Genomic DNA, 17,739 nt, shown 5'->3' with positions numbered 1-17,739 from the left:
TGTGGTTTTCCAGTTCACAAATCTAATCAATTTTATCCTATCTGCCTGCCTACATCCATGTGATAATTTGATACATAGACATCAGGTGTAATGATCAAATGGGGCAGTTATCATTTCCAGCTGCTTAAACATTTTTTTTTCAATTGTGCTCAGTAGAACCTGAAGAGTAAGAATCGGAGCTGAAGGATGGAAGCAGTTTCTCAAGGTGGCACTGTATCCCCCTGGAGGAGCCACCGCCTGCTGGAACCCTGCCGTGACCGCCATTCTCAGCGACAGCCCTTTCCAGCATGAAGCAACTGCAGCAGTCATAGCCCAGTTCCCCCAACAGGTGTTTGGGTCTATTGGCGGAGGAGGGTGGGCAGAGAATGTGAGGAGTCAGATGGGTTCATAGACAGTCAGGGTTGCCCCAGTGGAAACTGAGGGTGCAAATGCTTTCTTTAGCAAGGTCAAAACCCCTGCCTGCTCTTTGAAAGTTTCCAGTCTTACCATGAGAATAGTAAGGCAGTGGCGATTCCTTCTTAGCTCCCAGTTTATTGTAAAGTAAATTACGTATCTCATCAGAGATGATGAATGAAAGATTGAAAATCAGGCCTTTTGATGGGTTTTGTCCCTGCCTTGTAACTGAATGTTGAGTTTTTTTTTGTTTTTTGGTTTTTTTTTGCCCAAAATCTTGCTTAAAAACCCCAGTGCCAAAGGTCCCTTCAGCTTTTTTTCCTCTCTTGGAGCTTTCTCCAGGCCTCTCTGGCTGGAGGTCTCTGACTCTAATAAATCTTGAGTTTGAACCTTAAAAAAAAACTGGAGCTGAACTTTTACCCCAGTCTTCTGGGCTCAATTTTGTACCTTCCTACCATTCCATAGCTACACTGTGAGTCTCTCATGAGTAAGGGAAAGCTGTGCTCCACTAAGAGAAAAATTCACAAGACACCAGAACGGTTGTGTGTGTTCTGAAATTCCCTGACTCCAGTGCCTATCCTTTATTCATAGTTATTAGCTTCACTTCAGTGGTTTATACATGGGTCATGTTCTCAGTTTATTTACATTCAACACTACAAGCATTTCTTGCATTCACACATCTTTCTAGCCTATCTGGGGCGCAATAAATGTGTCCTGGGTTGGTTATTTGTGTTAGTAAAATGGCACAGTCTTACCTGTGGTGTAATCTACACCCCGGACAGCATCCTAGGCTCTAGCCCCTGGCCACCATTGCTGGAAGCCAGGTGACCACATGGCCCAACCACGAATGTCAGCTCCACACCACCCTAGTGGGATTCCCTACTCCTACTTCCCTGCCCAACCCCCAGCAAAGGCTTAAGAGCACTTATTCCCAAACATGTGCTCTCTCTTATGCTGTCCTCCTCTCTCTCATCCTCTCCTCTGGCCCATGGGGGTTCCCCTACCTGAAAATAAATCTTTCCTCTAACTCTGGTGTTTGATGTGTTCTGTGGCAGCCTCACACTGGTGCCATGACTCGGATCCAGGATCCCCCATTAACTCCGCTCTCCATTCAGGATTTGAGCTGCCCTGGGGTCCTGGATTTCTGCCAGTCACAAAACACACCCCCAGAACTCCTTCCACATCACCAAATACTTCATGATCTCCATCCACACACTGGCCTTCAAATTCTGAGATAAGATGTGGATGGGAAATTCTCATTGTGACCTCCACTATGGGGTGTGGTTCCCCTCTACTTTGTCTGGAAGTCCTGGTACCAAGCACCACAACTCCGTATGGCCTTGTGCCTCTACAGACTAAGTCTGGGCAACGGTGGGTGTGAGTGATGACTCAACCCCTGTTTCCCTTCTATGGGCTAAGCCCTGGGCTCCAGTGGGCACAAGGGAATGACCCCCACCCTCTGTTCCCTTATTGTCCCATTGGATGGCCATGATCCCAGGGATGCCCGATATCTACAATGACTTTGAACAGGCCTTGCCTCAACTGTTGAGGAACAGTTTCGTTTTTTCATACTATTTGTTTAACTTTTTACTTAGTATAGAGTTAATTGTATGTGTATAAAGTTAATCGAAAACAGATCTTAGTTTAAAAAAAAAGAAGAATGCAAATAGGAGAGGGAGGAGGAGGAGGGGTGGGAATGTGGGTGGGTGGGCAGTGGTTTTGGTGAGAAGAAGCACTATGTTCCAAAAGTTTTATTTATGAAATGCATAAAGTTTGCATTCCTAAGACCAAAGGTTTCTGGGAGAAATAAAGAAGAAAAAAAAAGAAATACCATTTTCTGTTTCTTCCCTTTCCCATCTCCAGAAGCAGAGAAGCAAAGACAGTACAGAGGAATGAGCATGCGGAAGAGCTGCCACAGACTCACCTGTGCCTGGGAGACTGGGGCAAAACATAAGACAAGAGTGTTCAATGAAAAGGACAAAATCTTGGTCCCTGAAAGTGACAAAGAAGGTGTAAAATCTAAGTACAATGCCAATAGGCAGGTGCCCATATAACTTATTAACGTTCCAGGGCACCAATGAGACTCAAGGGAGGCACTGTTTATAAGTCCTTGAGGACAAAGATACAAACCAGAACAGGCAAACCAGCACCTATGTCAACACAACCATAAGGGCAGGGTCTTTGGGGAACACACTTTAATAGATTTTAGAAAAACTGTTGCTTCAGGTTTATATTTTACATTGAATTGTGATACCACCTAATGTCCACATTGAAAATCTTTTCTCCCCAGGGCAATTACTTTGAGATAAATTTCTATCACAGTTCAAAGGCCACTCACGGAATTGTAAGCAAATATAGAAATAATTAGTTAAGATGTAAACACTGTCCTTAGACAGAGGTAAACATCGGGTACTAGAAGAACAGAGTTAGAAAGTACCTAACCCAGACTTCAAAGTTGAGTTGAAGAAATCTTAGACCACACTGTAAACACAAGCAGAAAACATCCAAATGTATGGGAGGGTTGGGCAAAACAGGGAGGAGAAGACTCCGGAGGAAGCATAGAAAATACTGCAAGGAGGGTGACGAAGGTGGTGAGCAAGCCAACTAGAGTCCCCACACCAAATCTGGCCCTCTGCCTGCTTTTGTCAACAAAGTTTTCCTGCAACATCATCACACCCGGTGTTTTACGTATTGCCTGTAACTGCGTTCACACTCTAGCTGCTGAGCTGAGTTAATTGCCACAGAGATTGACCTGTGAAGCCTAAAATATTTATGACCTGAACCTTCATAGAAAAACACTTGCTGATCCCTTATCTAAAGCGTTAGGTAGTAACCTCATCACCGCTTCTGGATAACCACTAGTTCTAAGAGGCCCACCCAAGGGTCCCAAGCTTTCTTAATTGCTGCATACAGATCTTTGTGGTTACATTTCTATTTTGCTTTCTGCTTAGAGAGCTGGGATAGGCCCTGCAGTAACAGAGAAGCCTTGGGTGTATGTCAGAGGCAGCTCTAAGGAGATTAATTGCTTCTAATATTGTATCCCCTCGGCCCCATTTTCTGAGTTGGATGCCCATAGCCTGGGAAGGGGATTGAGAATACATGGTTTGTTTAGGAAGAGCAGAGACCTTGACAGGAGAATAGGAAGGTGATGCAGCAAGAGAAATGGAGACAATAAGGGATGTGTTATTGAGTCTGCTACTGTAGCAGACACTGAGCTCTATCCCCAGAGAATATAAGGGCAGTTGTGCACATCTGCCTCAGTATTATCCCAGCTGAGGGGTGAGGCAGCTGAGTGACTTACAGCCCACACCCAGCAGTCATCGATTAGTCTTCCTGCCCGAGGTGTAGTCCCCCATCATGGACGAGGCACAGTGGACTCCAACAAAGTGACAGAGACTGGTCATTACAAATGAGACTGACGCGAATTAGAAATGTATATAATCTGGTAAGATACGGGCCGAGCAGCAGCATGACATGCATAGTGTTTTGGTTATAAGTTCATTTGCAAGTGATATTGAAAGGATTCCAGGGGTCTGGGTTTCTCTTTCTCAGGAAACAATGGTGTGGAAGTTCCTGGAGACATGCGGCTGGCTCTTCTCAGTTCATTCTGGTCCACGCTCACCTCCTGAAGGGAAAGGTGGTTCTGTACACACATACCTTGTCAGACGGACGAGAAGCAAGAAAAAAAGAGAGAAAAAATACAAGAGAAGACAAGGAAGAGGAGGGGAGGGGAGGGAAGAAGAAGAGAAAGAAGGAGAGCAGAGTTTGAACCAGGAACACAGTATATTTTCAGACCGGGTTTCCCCCACTGAATGTATCAACACAATGTGCCCAAGGTCTTCATGTTAGCAAAATGCCTTTTCTCAGATTGGCAAGTAGAGAAAAACATGTGTGAGCTATCCAAGAAGCGTTAGTGTTAGTCAACTTCAAGTTAGACCAGTGATCTCCCACCTGTATCAGGCAATAAAGATTGAGGAATGCCCATATACATACATGTGCTTATAAATTCCATACATATAACAAGCCTATTCATGAATTTAAATATTCGTAAAACTCAATTTCACTCTCTGCATATAAAGAGAGGAAATATATAATAAAAATAAATGAAAGAATTTTCCCATAGCTAGATGAATGGTTACCAGATGGGTAAACACTGGAATAGAATTCTTTTTGTTAGTCAACATTTTGATACTACCTGGAACTCTGTGTGAAAGAATTTTGTTCAAAAAGGATAATTTACTACATAAAAGCTTGTTGTGTACTTCTGATCTGGGATGAATCTTAAAAGTATCCCCCTAGACAATTCTACTCCATTGTGAATTTCGTTATCTGAAAGGAAGTGCTAGACTCCATCCGACCCAAGGACCTGAATTTCTAAAAGGATGGCCCAACTTCTTGTATGAGGTCATCATTTTCAAATATGTTAGCAAATTGTGTGACATTTTTCACTTTAATGGGTGTAGTCTAATTCTTCTCCCCTTAACTGAAGCTGGAGAGAATAGTTAGTGACTATTCTCTGGAGCACAAACTGAAAAAATTGATGCTACAGGACTTCCAAAAGTTACAGAATAAAAGATGATACGATGTCTTCTGGCTCTCTCCTGCTTGGATTACTTGCAAGTCTATCTGTTATTGGCTTTCTCTGGAAAGCGCTGACTAATAGACCTATGTATGCATAACTTTTGCATAGCACACGTGGCTTAGTGCACTGTGCTGGGTTCCACCCTGCATTAACTTATCGATACCATTCATCTTCCACTTCAGTCTAAGACCCTGCACACATAAACAGGAACTCACACACAAACATCAAATGTTCAAAGACCTCAAGCCCCATCTCTAACCTTCTAATGTGAAGCTTCTTAGAAACAGCACTGCCTCCGCTGTCCTATAGAATCACATGGACTCACACACCCACATGTGCATGTGCGCACACACACATCCTTCTGATCTTCTCACAAGTATGAAGCTCCTCCTTTCCACATGCTACTGCTGTGCACGGCACATTTCCTGGATCATGTTCCACCTTCAAAACATCCCCATGAGATATGTTCATATGGACATGTGTGTATCTACTTGTATAGTATTCCTTTTTGACACATATAAAGAAATTCAGAAAAAGCACGAGCTACAGCATGAGAGAGATTGAGATTTAAATCCTAACTCCAACTAAAACCAGCAGAGCGACCTTAGAGGATTTGCCAAAGCTCGTTAGGCCCATTAATTGAGGAGAATACTATGCATTTCACAGTAAAAGCATAAAGAAAGTAAAGTGATGGTAAGAATAGCTATAATCTGTGGGACTCTCCTACGTATGGAGCTGTGTGCCAAACAGCTTGCATGTTTTAATTCATTTCATTTTCTCAAACTTGGGTTAATTATCTTAACATTATATCCTTGTAAGGGCTAGAAAAAAAACTGAGCAAGTGTGTATGAGTGATATATGACTAGTCCTAGTACAAAGTAGGAACAGGACATGGAGTGGCTGATCCTATTATTAAGAGGCAGAGTGGGGAAGCACTGAGAGAAAGCAGAAGAGGGAAAATGAAGAGACAGAGGGATGATTGCCATTGTGTCTCCACACCCCTGCAGGAGGTAGGGGCACAGTAAATGGTTTGACAGAGTGCACTTTTTAATCAGTGTCCTTGTTTGTGTCTAATACTACAATAAATCAGCCTGTGGGACAGTAAAAAACACTATTACCCTATATAAAAAAATTCTGTGTATTTTCAAGGAAACAGATAAGACCACCGTGGTCTAAATATAAGTTTATAATGGCAAACATGGAAAATTAACAGGCAGAACTAACAAGAGAAGTCAGACCTCAGGCATAACACTGTGTTGGAAAGCACCAGCATGTGACTTTCCTGCACCCCTGAAATATGTGACTGTTTGACAGAGCTTCACCACAAAAATGAATGCAAATGGAAAAGCCGGCAGAAGTGGAAAAGCAACATTGGTTCCCTTCCCGTGCCTTGAACCCATGGAACACAATTTTGGCATTTGCTGCAGCTCTGTCTGGAACCGTCTTCCCCGAGACACCCACGTGACCAGCTCCTTCACTCCACCCCATTCTGTGATGGGATGTTGAGCTGTCAAAGAACTGAAATCCATCTACTCACCTTGTCTGAAACAACAACCTCCCATCTGCCCACTCATCCACTCCTCAGTCCTGCTCGCCTGTGCCGCATGGCGTTTATAACCGCTTGACACATCCAGCATCCCTTTATTATCTTGCTACCATAACTTTACCTACCTATGCGCATTTACTTACTTATCCATATAATAACAATTTTATGTATTTATGTGTTGTCTCTGCATACTAGAATGTAAACTGACCAAGAACAGGCACTTTTACATTCACTGGAGCACATCCATCATTTATAGTAGAATTTATCATGTAATAAGTGTCTTGGCCTTCTCTGGTTGCTGCCGCAAAATATTATGGACCAAGTGGCTTAAACAAACAAACATTTATTTCCTCCAGTTCTGAGTGCTGGGAAGTTCAAGGCCAAGGTGCCAGCACAGGAGGGTTCTGGTGAACATCTGTCTCTTTCTGGTTTTGCAGATGGCCTCCACCTGGCAGAGAGTGAGTGAGCTCTGGCTTCTTCTCCTCCTACAAGGGCATCAGTCCCACCATGAAGACCACATCTCCATGGCATTACCTGAGCCTAATGCACGCCCCAAATCCCCATCTCCAAATAAGGTCATAGTGGTAACTAGGACCTTGCCATGTGAGTTTGGGGGAAGTCATCGCATTCAACCCATAATTGTAGGGGTGAATGATGATTTTTTAAAGTTTTTTCTCATCCTTTTTTGACAGTTTGTTTTATTTGTTAATTTAAATAAGAGTTTTAAACAAGCTCAAAACTGAGTAGAGTTGAGATTTATCTCCTTGCTCTGTGTCCCCTGGGTTGAGTTTTCTATTACACTGAATGAAGAATAGAATATAGAACACATTTTAACTGTGTATATTTTTCATCTTGGGTTTTTTTTTTTTTATCTTTTATTTAATGAATATAAATTTCCAAAGTACGACTCATGGGTTACAATGGCTTCCCCCCCATACCGTCCCTCCCACCCACAACCCTCCCCTTTCCCACTCCCTCTCCCCTTCCATTCACATCAAGTTTCATTTTCGATTATCTTAATATACAGAAGATCAGCTTTCATCTTGGGTTTTATATAATAAGTTAAAACTGACAGGCTGGTGCTACGGCTCACTAGGCTAATCCTCCACCTGCGGCGCCGGCACCCCAGGTTCTAGTCCCGGTTGGAGCTCCGATTCTGTCCAACTTGCTCCTCTTCCAGTCCAGCTCTCTGCTGTGGCCCAGGAAGGCAGTGGAGGATGGCCCAAGTGCTTGGGCCCTGCACCCCATGGGAGACCAGGAAGAAGCACCGGGCTCCTGGCTTCGGATCGGTGCAGCGCGCTGGCCGTAGCAGCCATTTTGGGGGTGATCCAATGGAAGGAAGACCTTTCTCTCTCTCTCTCTCTCTCTCTCTCTCACTGTCTAACTCTGCCTGTCAAAAAAAATTATGGTTATGCCTCGATCTCATGTGAAATTAAAAGAACTGGGTGGATATCATTGTTCTCATTTGAAAGATGGAGAAGCTATGATTGATTCAGAGAAGTTTAAAACCTTTCCCAAGTCACCCAGTAATTTATTCACTATGGGGAAAGTTGGCCAAGGTTAGAACATGGGATTTTTCATGAGGTTACAAATAAGAAGTCAATTGTAGGGTCTGGCAATATGTTGTAGTGGATTAAGCAGCTACCTGTGATGCCAGCATTCCACACGGGCGCTGGTTTGAGACATGGCTGCTCCACTTCTATCCAGCTCCCTGGTAAAGTTCCTGGGAGAGCAGTGAAAGATGGACCAAGTGCCTGGGCCCCTGCACCCACATGGAAGACCCAGATGAAGCTCCTGGGTCCTGGCTTCAGACTATCTCAGCTCCAGCCATTGCCATTTCAGGAGTGAACCAGCAGATGGAAGATTTCTGTCTGTTTCTGTGTGTGTGTGTGTGTGTGTGTGTGTGTGGTGTATCCCTCTCTCCATAAATTCTGCCTTTCAAATAAATAAGCAAATCTTTAAAACAAACAAAAAAATGGGGCTAGCGCTATGGTTTAGTGGGCTAAGCCTCTGCCTGTGGTGTTGGCATCCATTAGGATGCCAGTTCTTGTCCCGGCTGCTTCTCTTATAATCCAGCTCTCTACTATGGCCTGGGAAAGCAGTGAAAGACGGCCCAAGTGCTTGTGCCCCTGCACCCACATGGGAGACCTGGAAGAAGCTCTGGCTCCTGGCTTCATATGCACCCAGCTCTAGCCCTTGTGGCCATTTGGGTAGTGAACCAATGGATGGAAGACCTCTCTCTCTGTTTCTCCCTCTCTGTCTATAACTCTGCCTCTCAAATAAATCAAATAAAATCCTTAAAAAATCAATTGTGTGCCCCTCAGCACCACCCACCACAACATCACCAAGAACATGACAGACACTGACATCTACCACCTGCACTGCACACCCGCCCCAGGACCACAGCACAGCCCCAGAGTCCTCCTCAGCCCAGAATTCCAGCCAGTCTCTGTCAAATGGATGTTGAAAGAGGCAAACACTCCTTCTTGTTGCCCATCCCATTGGCTCTGTGACTCTTTCCCAGGTTCTGTCAACAAGATGGAGCCAACACATGACTTCAGTTCTAGAAAGAGTCTTCTAGGGATCACTTACCAGAAATCTTTGCCTGTGGCTCAGCACCATTTCAACCTTTATACAGTATGTACAATATACTGCTGTTACTTTGATACATTTCACTGGAATGAACTATGTATTTCATACACACACACATAGAGTCATAAAATAGTATTATAAATTATGCGTAAAGACGGGAGTAGATGCTTTAAAATATTTATTTCATTGCCATTACAGATCCATCTCATATTTATGCTTTACAGAAGCTTGGAAGAATGAATCTAATCTTTTGAAACTAGATGATTACATGTTTCAAATAGTCCTAAATCTTGCTTGCCTGAAGTATCAGATTTGGCAAGCTGGTCTAGATAAGGGGTGTGTGTGTGTGTGTGTGTGTGTGTGTTTCTCTGTGTTGCAAAGGCCAAGACCAAGAGCAGTCTTCCTCCTAAAGAAACATTCTCAAGGAAACTGGTTTGTATGCAGGCAATAATTGTGATGCATAATTATTCTGCAAATAGGCACTAAAGGTAAAATTTCTTTGTACCTTAGTTACCACCTGGGGTCCCAATTAAAATTCACACTTGGTATATATAATAGCATGTGATGATGTTATTCCTATCTCATTATGTAATAATTACATCTGTGGCTTTAGTTTTGTTTTCAATTAGCTTCCACAGTTCTCTACAAATGAGAGAGGGCAACCAACACATCACATTTTGTTTTATTAATAGACAAAATCTTAAAGATCAAGGAAAATGCCCAAAGGTAATAAGGATACCATGAGTAAAATTCCAATGATTTGTGGAAGCTTGATTTTATTTCTTTCACATATGCCCTCTTCTCACCTTCACTTTTTGTTTATTGTTTCCTATGACAAACCATTGCGGAAGGCACAAGAACAATAGATGGTAAAGGCAGAATGCAGAGGGAAGTGAATCCCTCCAATGGTGAGTTAGTATCATGGTGTTTTGCTTGAGGTTCATTTTCTACAGAGTTCTGGACCATACTTCCACAGAACACTGGAAGGGGAGGACGTGTAAGGGTTGCTGATGGGTAATATCAGAGTAGGAACCACAGAGCCAGCAATGGCTGCAGAGTTGATAAGGCAGGGGAGTCATGTGAGCATGGAGTGTCTTCCGTATGACTAAGTTGGCAGTTGTATTTCCTACAATAGTAGGGATGAGAGCATGACTAGAATCAAGAAACAAAAACTGGACAGGCACCAAAATACACATTGAGTTAGTGAAGAGGAATCGGAGGATTGTTAACCAGAGATTTGTGCACATGCAGAGATGGAACTATCGAGCTGGAGTTGGGTGAGCATTGTGTATGTTCAGTAGAAAGGAGATGGCAGATGAAGGGTTCATTTCCTCTACCAGGTGCCTCTGAAACAATTATTAGAAGCAAATAAATAATTAGATATGACGTATTAGGCTACAACATGCAAGCTCATCCACCAAGATGATCTAGCAAGGGCTTCTTCTTCTTTTTTTTTTTTTTTTTTTTTTTTACAAGCTGAGTGGACAGTGAGAGACAAAGAGACAGAGAGAAAGGTCTTCCTTTTGCTGTTGGTTCACCCTCCAATGGCTGCCGTGGCTGGCGTGCTGTGCTGATCTGAAGCCAGGAGCCAGGTGCTTCTCCTTGTCTCCCATGGGGTGCAGGGCCCAAGCACTTGGGCCATCCTCCACTGCACTCCCGGGCCACAGCAGAGAGCTGGCCTGGAAGAGGGGCAACCGGGACAAAATCCAGCACCCCGACCGGGACTAGAACCTGGTGTGCCAGAGCCGCAGGCTGAGGATTAGCCTATTGAGCCGCAGCACCGGCCTAGCAAGGGCTTCTAAAAGGTGACTTCATTCATTGGGGGCTTTACATGAATCATCTCACAATAGCTCTCACAGTACCCTGTGAGGGTAATTAGACAGGGTCCGCAAAGGAGATAGTTAACTGAGACTCTGCCATTGAGTAATTTGCTCAAGGTCATACAAGTGGGATGCCATCAGAAGAAATCAATGGGGAGGTAACTGCTTCACACCCATTGTGGTGACTGAAAGGAGACTCCTTTCCTAGTCATTGCACACCTTGCCAACAACAGTTCTCAGAAAGTCTCCACGAGCTTTCACATCTCCACCTCTGCAATCCTCTGTTAGAACTCACAGACGCAGAGGAACATGGGACCTTGTTCATTCCCACAGCAGGTTGGACTGGGTGGCTTCATGTAGGAAATCCTGGCAGAATGCTCACCAACAGTTCATTGCATTCCCAGTACAATCAGTTTTCCCTAAGTCCTCTTTTCCCAGGACAGTAAGTAAGGACCATAGAGACGTCGTTGAGCGAGATTCTCTTGGGCCTTGACACCTGCAGGCCTCTAAAAGAGCAAACTTGCGCAATGGCCTATGGTCAGCCCCATTTTCAGAGCTCTCCACCACTTAACATAATAGTTGCATCATGTCATGCAATTCTCACAAGCACCTTCAGAGACAGAACTCAGTGCTATTACGATTTTTCAATGTCCCCAGTTTATAAGTCAGGGGACAGAGTCTCTGTTGAGAAAGTATCACAAGGTTACAGAAAGAAAAAAAGATTTGGAAAATGTCTTAATCGTTATTTGGGTTAGTGGCTATACAATATTCATTTTGTCATACTGTGTTGAGCTTTATATTCTGTTTTGTTTAATTTTCAACATGTGTTACTCTCCCAATAAGGAAGGTTAAAGATGAGTTTGAATGTATTGAAGGAGTTAGCTGAATATTGGGATTATCATTATGCATCTGCTAGACCTTTATCAAAAACTAATTCTACCTGACTTAAGAAAAAAGAAGACCTCTTTTGGAATATGGAACATTCAGAATGAAAAGAAAAAAACGGAAATTTTGACCTCAACAAGGACAGGAATCAGGACATTGTTGGTTAATGAAGGCAGAAGCTAAGGGCAGCCTCCTCAGATTCCACTATTGGGGCTAAGTCCATTTCTGATCAATGAAAATATCACCCAGGGGGCCAGTGCCTGCAGTGCTGGCATCCCATATGTGCGCTGGTTCAAGTCCCTGCTGCTTCACTTCCAATCCAGCTCCCTGCTAATGGCCTGAGAAAGCAGTGGAAGATGGCCCAAATGCTTGGGCCCTTGCACCCACCTGGGAGACCCAGAAGAACCTCCTGTCTCCTGGCTTCAGATGGGCCCAGCTTCAGCAGTTGTGGCCATTTGGGGAGTGAATTAGCAAAGGGAAGACCTTTCTCTCTGTCTCTTAACTCTGTCTGTAACTCTGCCTTTCAAGTAAAGAAAGAAATCTTAAAAAAGAAGCTCATCAAATAAGAACTGTAGTCTATTACAATATTTACGTACTAAAATCTTAATTATTTACACAGTAAAATCTATTTGCATATTATAAAATAACTTTCATCTTAATGACTTATATAGTTATTATAGAGTATCATGTTAAAGAACCCTCAGATTTCTTTAAATTCAACATGGATGGACTGGACCTGAGTATAATTGCACGTTCTGCTTCCCTGAGAGCAAGACTTCCTTAGGCAAGTCCCTATAAAAATGTTACATTGTTGGAGCTTTGTTTGTCTTAGCACTTAAGATATTGGTTGGGACATCTACATCCAATATAGCAGCACCAGGTTTTAGTCTTGGCTCTGTTCCCAATTCAGGCTTCCTCTTGATAGCTGTGATGACTCAAGTAGTTGGGTCCCTGCCACGCATGCAAGAGCCTTGAATTGGGTTTCTAGCTCTGTTTTGAGTTGGTCCAGTCCTGACTATTGCAGACATTTGAGCAGTGGGTCAGAGAAAGGAAACTCTTTGTCTCTGTGTGTCTCTGTGTATCTCTGGCTCTTAAATAATTTTTTAAAAAATATTGCATTATGGAAAACATCTACTTTAGTAAGCTTAGAATAGACCAGAGCCTTCCAAATACAACATAAAACCCAAAAGATGTAAGAGAAAAGTCTAACAAGTATCCTTACAGAAAAATGGAGCACTTCTTTCCAGAGCATAAAGATTGTTTAAAGAAAATGAGACACTAAGGACTGGTTTTCTCAAGAGATACAGAACAATCAAAAATCATTAAGAGACCATTTAATCAATAGAAGAACAAAAATGAATATGAAAAAACTTGAACAGGTTGATCAATGAAAAAGAAATAAAATTGAATTATGAGTATATGAAAACATTCTCAGTATCACCCATGATTAAAGAAATGAAATTTACAACACCAATGAGAAAAGCTTTTTCAAGGTATATTGGCAAATATCACAGTTTGATGAGCACCACATTGGTGAGGAGTGAGAAAACTAGTATTCTCATCAAACACTGGTGGAAATTTTAGAAGACAGTTTTATGATAGCTATTAATTTTTTTGTAAAGGGAGGGAGGGAGATAGAGAGAGAAAGAGAGAAAGAGAGAGATATTTCATCTGCTAATTGATTTCCCAAGTTCCTGCACCAGCCAGAGCCAGGCTGGGCCATGCCGAAGACAGGAATCTAGAACCCAATCCAGGTCTCTCCTACGGGTGGCAGGAGCCCAGTTTCTGCTGCATCTCAGGTTGTGCATTAGCTGGAAGCTGGATCAAAAGCAGAGGAACTAGGACCCAAACCATGCACTTCAACAGGGGTTCAGATGTTCCCAGTGCAACTTAAACACTGCACAGAACACTGCTCCTAGTAAAAACTTTTAAATTAACTTTCAAGATTCATTTTTTAAAAATATTTATTTATTTATTTGAAAGTCAGAGTTACACAGAGGCACAGAGAGAGAGAGAGAGAGAGAGAAAGAGAGAGTCTTCCAGCCACCAGTTCACTCCCCAAATGGCCACAACAGCCAGAACTGGGTCTATCAGAAACCAGGAGCTAAGAGCCTCTTCCAGATCCCCCACATAGGTGTAGGGGCCCACGGACCTGGGCCATCCTCCACTGCTTTCCCAGCCCATAGCAGAGAGTTAGATTGGAAGTGGAGCTGCCAGGATTTGAACCAGCACCCATATGGGATGCCAGCACTGTAGGCAATGGCTCCACCCACTACACTATGGCGCCGGCCCCCAAGATTCATTTTTCTACTGGGGGATCAGGTATTTGGGGGAAATTTGAGACTAGTGTTCAACTCTTTCAATTGAACCAGACCAATCAAAAACTGCCTTCCAGTAGCATTCTTTTGGGTCAGGTGATATTTTCCTTTTTTTTTTTTTTTAAGATTTATTTATTTGAAAGTCAGAGTTACACAGAGAATGAGAGGCAGAGAGAGAGAAAGGGAAAGAGAGAGAGAGAGATTTTCCAGGTTCACTCCACAAATGGCTATAATAGCCAGAGCTGTGCCTATCCAAAACCAAGAGCCAGGAGCCAGGAGCTTCTTCCAGGTCTCCCACTCGGGTTCAGGGGCTCAAGGAAGCAACCAGGACACAAGCTGGCACCCGTATGGGTTGCAGGCTTAACCTACCATGCCCCAGTGAGCTTAGTTTATACACCTATAAGGCTCCATCACTAACAGAATGGAGAAAACATTTAGCCAGATGTAATCTCAGTTCCCATTCCAGTCCTCTTCTTTTTGCCTTTTCTAGGTTCTTATAATTTAATGCACATCACCCATGTGCTCCCATCTGGAATATTTCTTCAAGTCAAAGATCTTTTTTTAATTTTTCATTTTAAGCTTATTCTCAGTTTCTACCTGTACAAAGGGTTCAAAGTTCACTCAATATATGGAAGCATTACCTGCAATATTTCCAAGGAAGTTTTCTTCCTTCACAAGGTCTTCAACTTCAAGTATTAGCCCAGGGTCTTTCCATTTGCTGTAGATCCTTCACCTGGTTGCTCTCTGCTCTCTCAGATTTAAGGAAGAAAATGAGACTGGCTCCACACATTTCCAATACCAGCCACTGTTGTCAGGTTGTGCACAGCTTGTCTTCAATTCCTCACAAATTGCTTCTTCATCTTCCTGTGCTTAAGTTCTTAGGGAAGAGGAAACAGGGGCTCTGAGAAGTCGAGTCGTTTGCCCTCTCTGGCCCTGTCAGACAGAGGTGCAGACCGGTCTTAAAACCTAAGGCAAACTGCAGGCTCAGCCCTTATGCATCACAGGATACACCCCAGTGAGCAATCCAAAGGCACCGCGGTGGGGCCTCAATAGGAGGACTACAGACGTTCATTTGAAGGGGCCCCGCAGAGACTCGCAGGAGGGGTCCCCATGGAACCAGGAGCCCCTAGGTTTAGCACAACAGCTCCTCATAGACCAAATCCTGCACTCACTAACTGGAACACACGAGGCACCAGGGGCGGCCCTTTCTCTTTCTGGCTTGTTCTCTAATGACTGCAGATGGCAGCATGGCTGGCTGACCTCTTGTCTAGACGGATCCTACTCTCCACAGCGTGTACAAGTCCTCCCATGCTGCCAGGCCACCTCCACCTCCTCATTTCCCGCCTCCTCACGCCTGTATTCTCTGTGCTGCCTCCGTCCTGTGGAAGCGAGCACATCAAAGCCATATGGAGGCATTCTCTCTGGGCGCCCGTGCCCTCTCTCCCTTCTCCTCTTCCTGGAACATTAATATTAATCGCTGGTGTCTTTGCTGTGGCTTTCTTCTCCACCCCCAAGGGGCAGGAACCTATTCTTGGTCTTTGTGCCGGATGCGCACTTGTTTGAAAGCAGGTGAGGCACGCAGGGACGAGGACGTCTCTCAGGAAGTCCCAGGGGCAGCGCCAGGCTGCTGTGCCACTCCCTTGCAAGCTTAGCCGGCAGGGGCTTCACAGTACCGGTCCTTTGGGAAGACAGGGAAAGCAATCAATCCAGCAAAAGCCCAAAGCAATCATCCTAATGAATCCCCACTGATTTTGGAGTCAGGCTCGGCACTAATCTTTCTTCTTCTCGTATAATTATCAGAATTCGACCTGGTAAATACCCCCATTTTACAGATATAGAAACTAAGGTTAAGAGAGTGAGTCCATCACCTACCAAATGTCTTATAGTGTGTTTCTGGAAAGGAATGCAAACCCCCTTCAAACTAACTCCAAAGCACATCTTTCAAACCTTTCCCGTCCTGTAGCCTCTATTGAGCCAGAATCCCCAGAAACTGGAGATAGTGAGACAAACATGCTCATTCCTCAGAGCCAGCTCAGAGCCCGAGAACTGACACAGCAGGAGCTCTGGTCAGCCTGGCAACCATCCCAGGATCCTTGGAAACTCTGGCATGGGAGGTTGTGGAGCCAGAGGCCAGTGCTTGCCAGCCCAGAGACAAAGTCCCACTTATGTACTCTGCTGGCCACCTGGGGGCTAGGATGCAGATGTGTTAGGGATCACCAGAGAGAATGTTCCAGGCTGACTGGACTGCACCCCAGAATGTCAGTGGACATACTGGAGTCAGGGGTGACAGCCTTCGAGGTCACAGAGATAAGGGATAAGGAAGTGGCAGACACTGATTGTCTTTATAGTTTTAATGCAGTCCCTCCATCTTGAAAGGACGAAGTGTCCACAATATTTAGAAGCTTCATCACTGGCTTGCAAGGATCTGTATGACATGGATTTAGCAGGTTTTTCAGCCTCTTCATGAACAATTCTTTCTTACATTGTCTTAGCACTGATCCCAGCAGCTTCCTTTTGGCTCTTCAAATTCATCTGCTTCCTCCCTGAGGGCCTCCAGCCTGTGTCATTTACAGAGCTCATTCCCCCATTGTAGGGAATGCTAGGGCAAGCCTCATCATAGTCCTGCAAAAGGCTGGATTGCAAGTATTTTCAGCCTGTGGGCTATGCAATTTTTATAACATCTACTCAACTCTCTTAAAGTGGGGTCACAGCCATGTACAGTAATTTAATGAGATGTTCCTCTGTTTCAATAAAACTTTATTTACAAACACATGTGGTGGGAAAGCTTTGACCTGTAGGCCACAGCTGGTTGACCTTTTCTCTAGGACTTGTTGATACACAATTAACTCAGATTTCACAGTAAATTCACACAACAGGCCCCATGTAAATTGGTCTTGTTTTCATAAAGCAGCCTACCCTGTCGAGTGCAAATGGAAGCAAACATTCATCACTGTGCTGAGCTCGCACCTGATGAGTATGTGTGTAAGCGAAGCTTGTGCTGTGGGCAGTTGGCTGAGAGGCTGAATCACGATAACCCACAGGGCAAATGGGAACAAAGTCTTTCTTTAAAATCCATGTTTCGGACCCTTCGCAATAGCCCATCTCCCAAGATGCCTTCTAGCTTGGGAAATTGCTGAAGAAAACTTAAGCAAGAACATGAAGTACTGCAAAGTAGAAAACATTTTGCCTGAAAGGTTCAGCTTATTGATTCTACCTCAGTCAGAGGAAGTGAATTCATGGCTGGAATTCTTTTAGTACACAATTTGTATTCATTCAAAATAAGTTTCCCGGAAGTTTCGCTGCATGCAGGGCACAGGCTCTGTGGTTCTTTGTCATCTACCCTGTACTGCTCCCTCAGCTCCCATGAGTCCTGTCCAGCCCCACCACCTTCTAGGCTTCGTTGCATTTAGTATGATTTTTGTGAAGAGAAAGACCTCCTACCAGCTCATCGTGTCTTGTGGAGACCAGCCACATCCAGATAGAGGTAGGTTTCTCCACTTTTTCATCAACTATTTATTGAACATCCTTGTGGGTCAAGAGACACATGTGGATGAAACGTGGACTTGGACTTCATCCAGCTGCCTGATTAGGTGAGAGAATAGG

The 17,739-nt window shown here is 44.0% G+C and overlaps 1 long non-coding RNA gene across 3 annotated transcripts in view; it reads right to left on the bottom strand.

Moving 5' to 3' along the window:
- LOC149126336 (uncharacterized) overlaps positions 1-17,739 on the bottom strand; it is a 114,191-nt gene that overhangs the window by 92,797 nt on the left and 3,655 nt on the right. Inside the window, exons 2-3 of one of the 3 annotated variants that reach the window (XR_016235928.1) lie at positions 17,578-17,718; positions 14,778-15,069 (exon numbers count right to left, since the gene is read on the bottom strand). This is a non-coding gene — a long non-coding RNA (uncharacterized LOC149126336). Of the gene's footprint in view, positions 1-9,281; positions 10,460-14,777; positions 15,070-17,577; positions 17,719-17,739 lie in introns of those variants that run through there. The other 2 variants (XR_016235927.1, XR_016235926.1) reach the window with 2 other exon arrangements.

The sequence above is a fragment of the Oryctolagus cuniculus genome, chromosome 6, assembly GCF_051225735.1.
Source record: "Oryctolagus cuniculus isolate XC-2025 breed Fujian yellow rabbit chromosome 6, ASM5122573v1, whole genome shotgun sequence".
NCBI classification, from domain to species: Eukaryota; Metazoa; Chordata; class Mammalia; order Lagomorpha; family Leporidae; genus Oryctolagus; species Oryctolagus cuniculus.
This window is presented reverse-complemented; position numbering and strand designations above follow the sequence as displayed.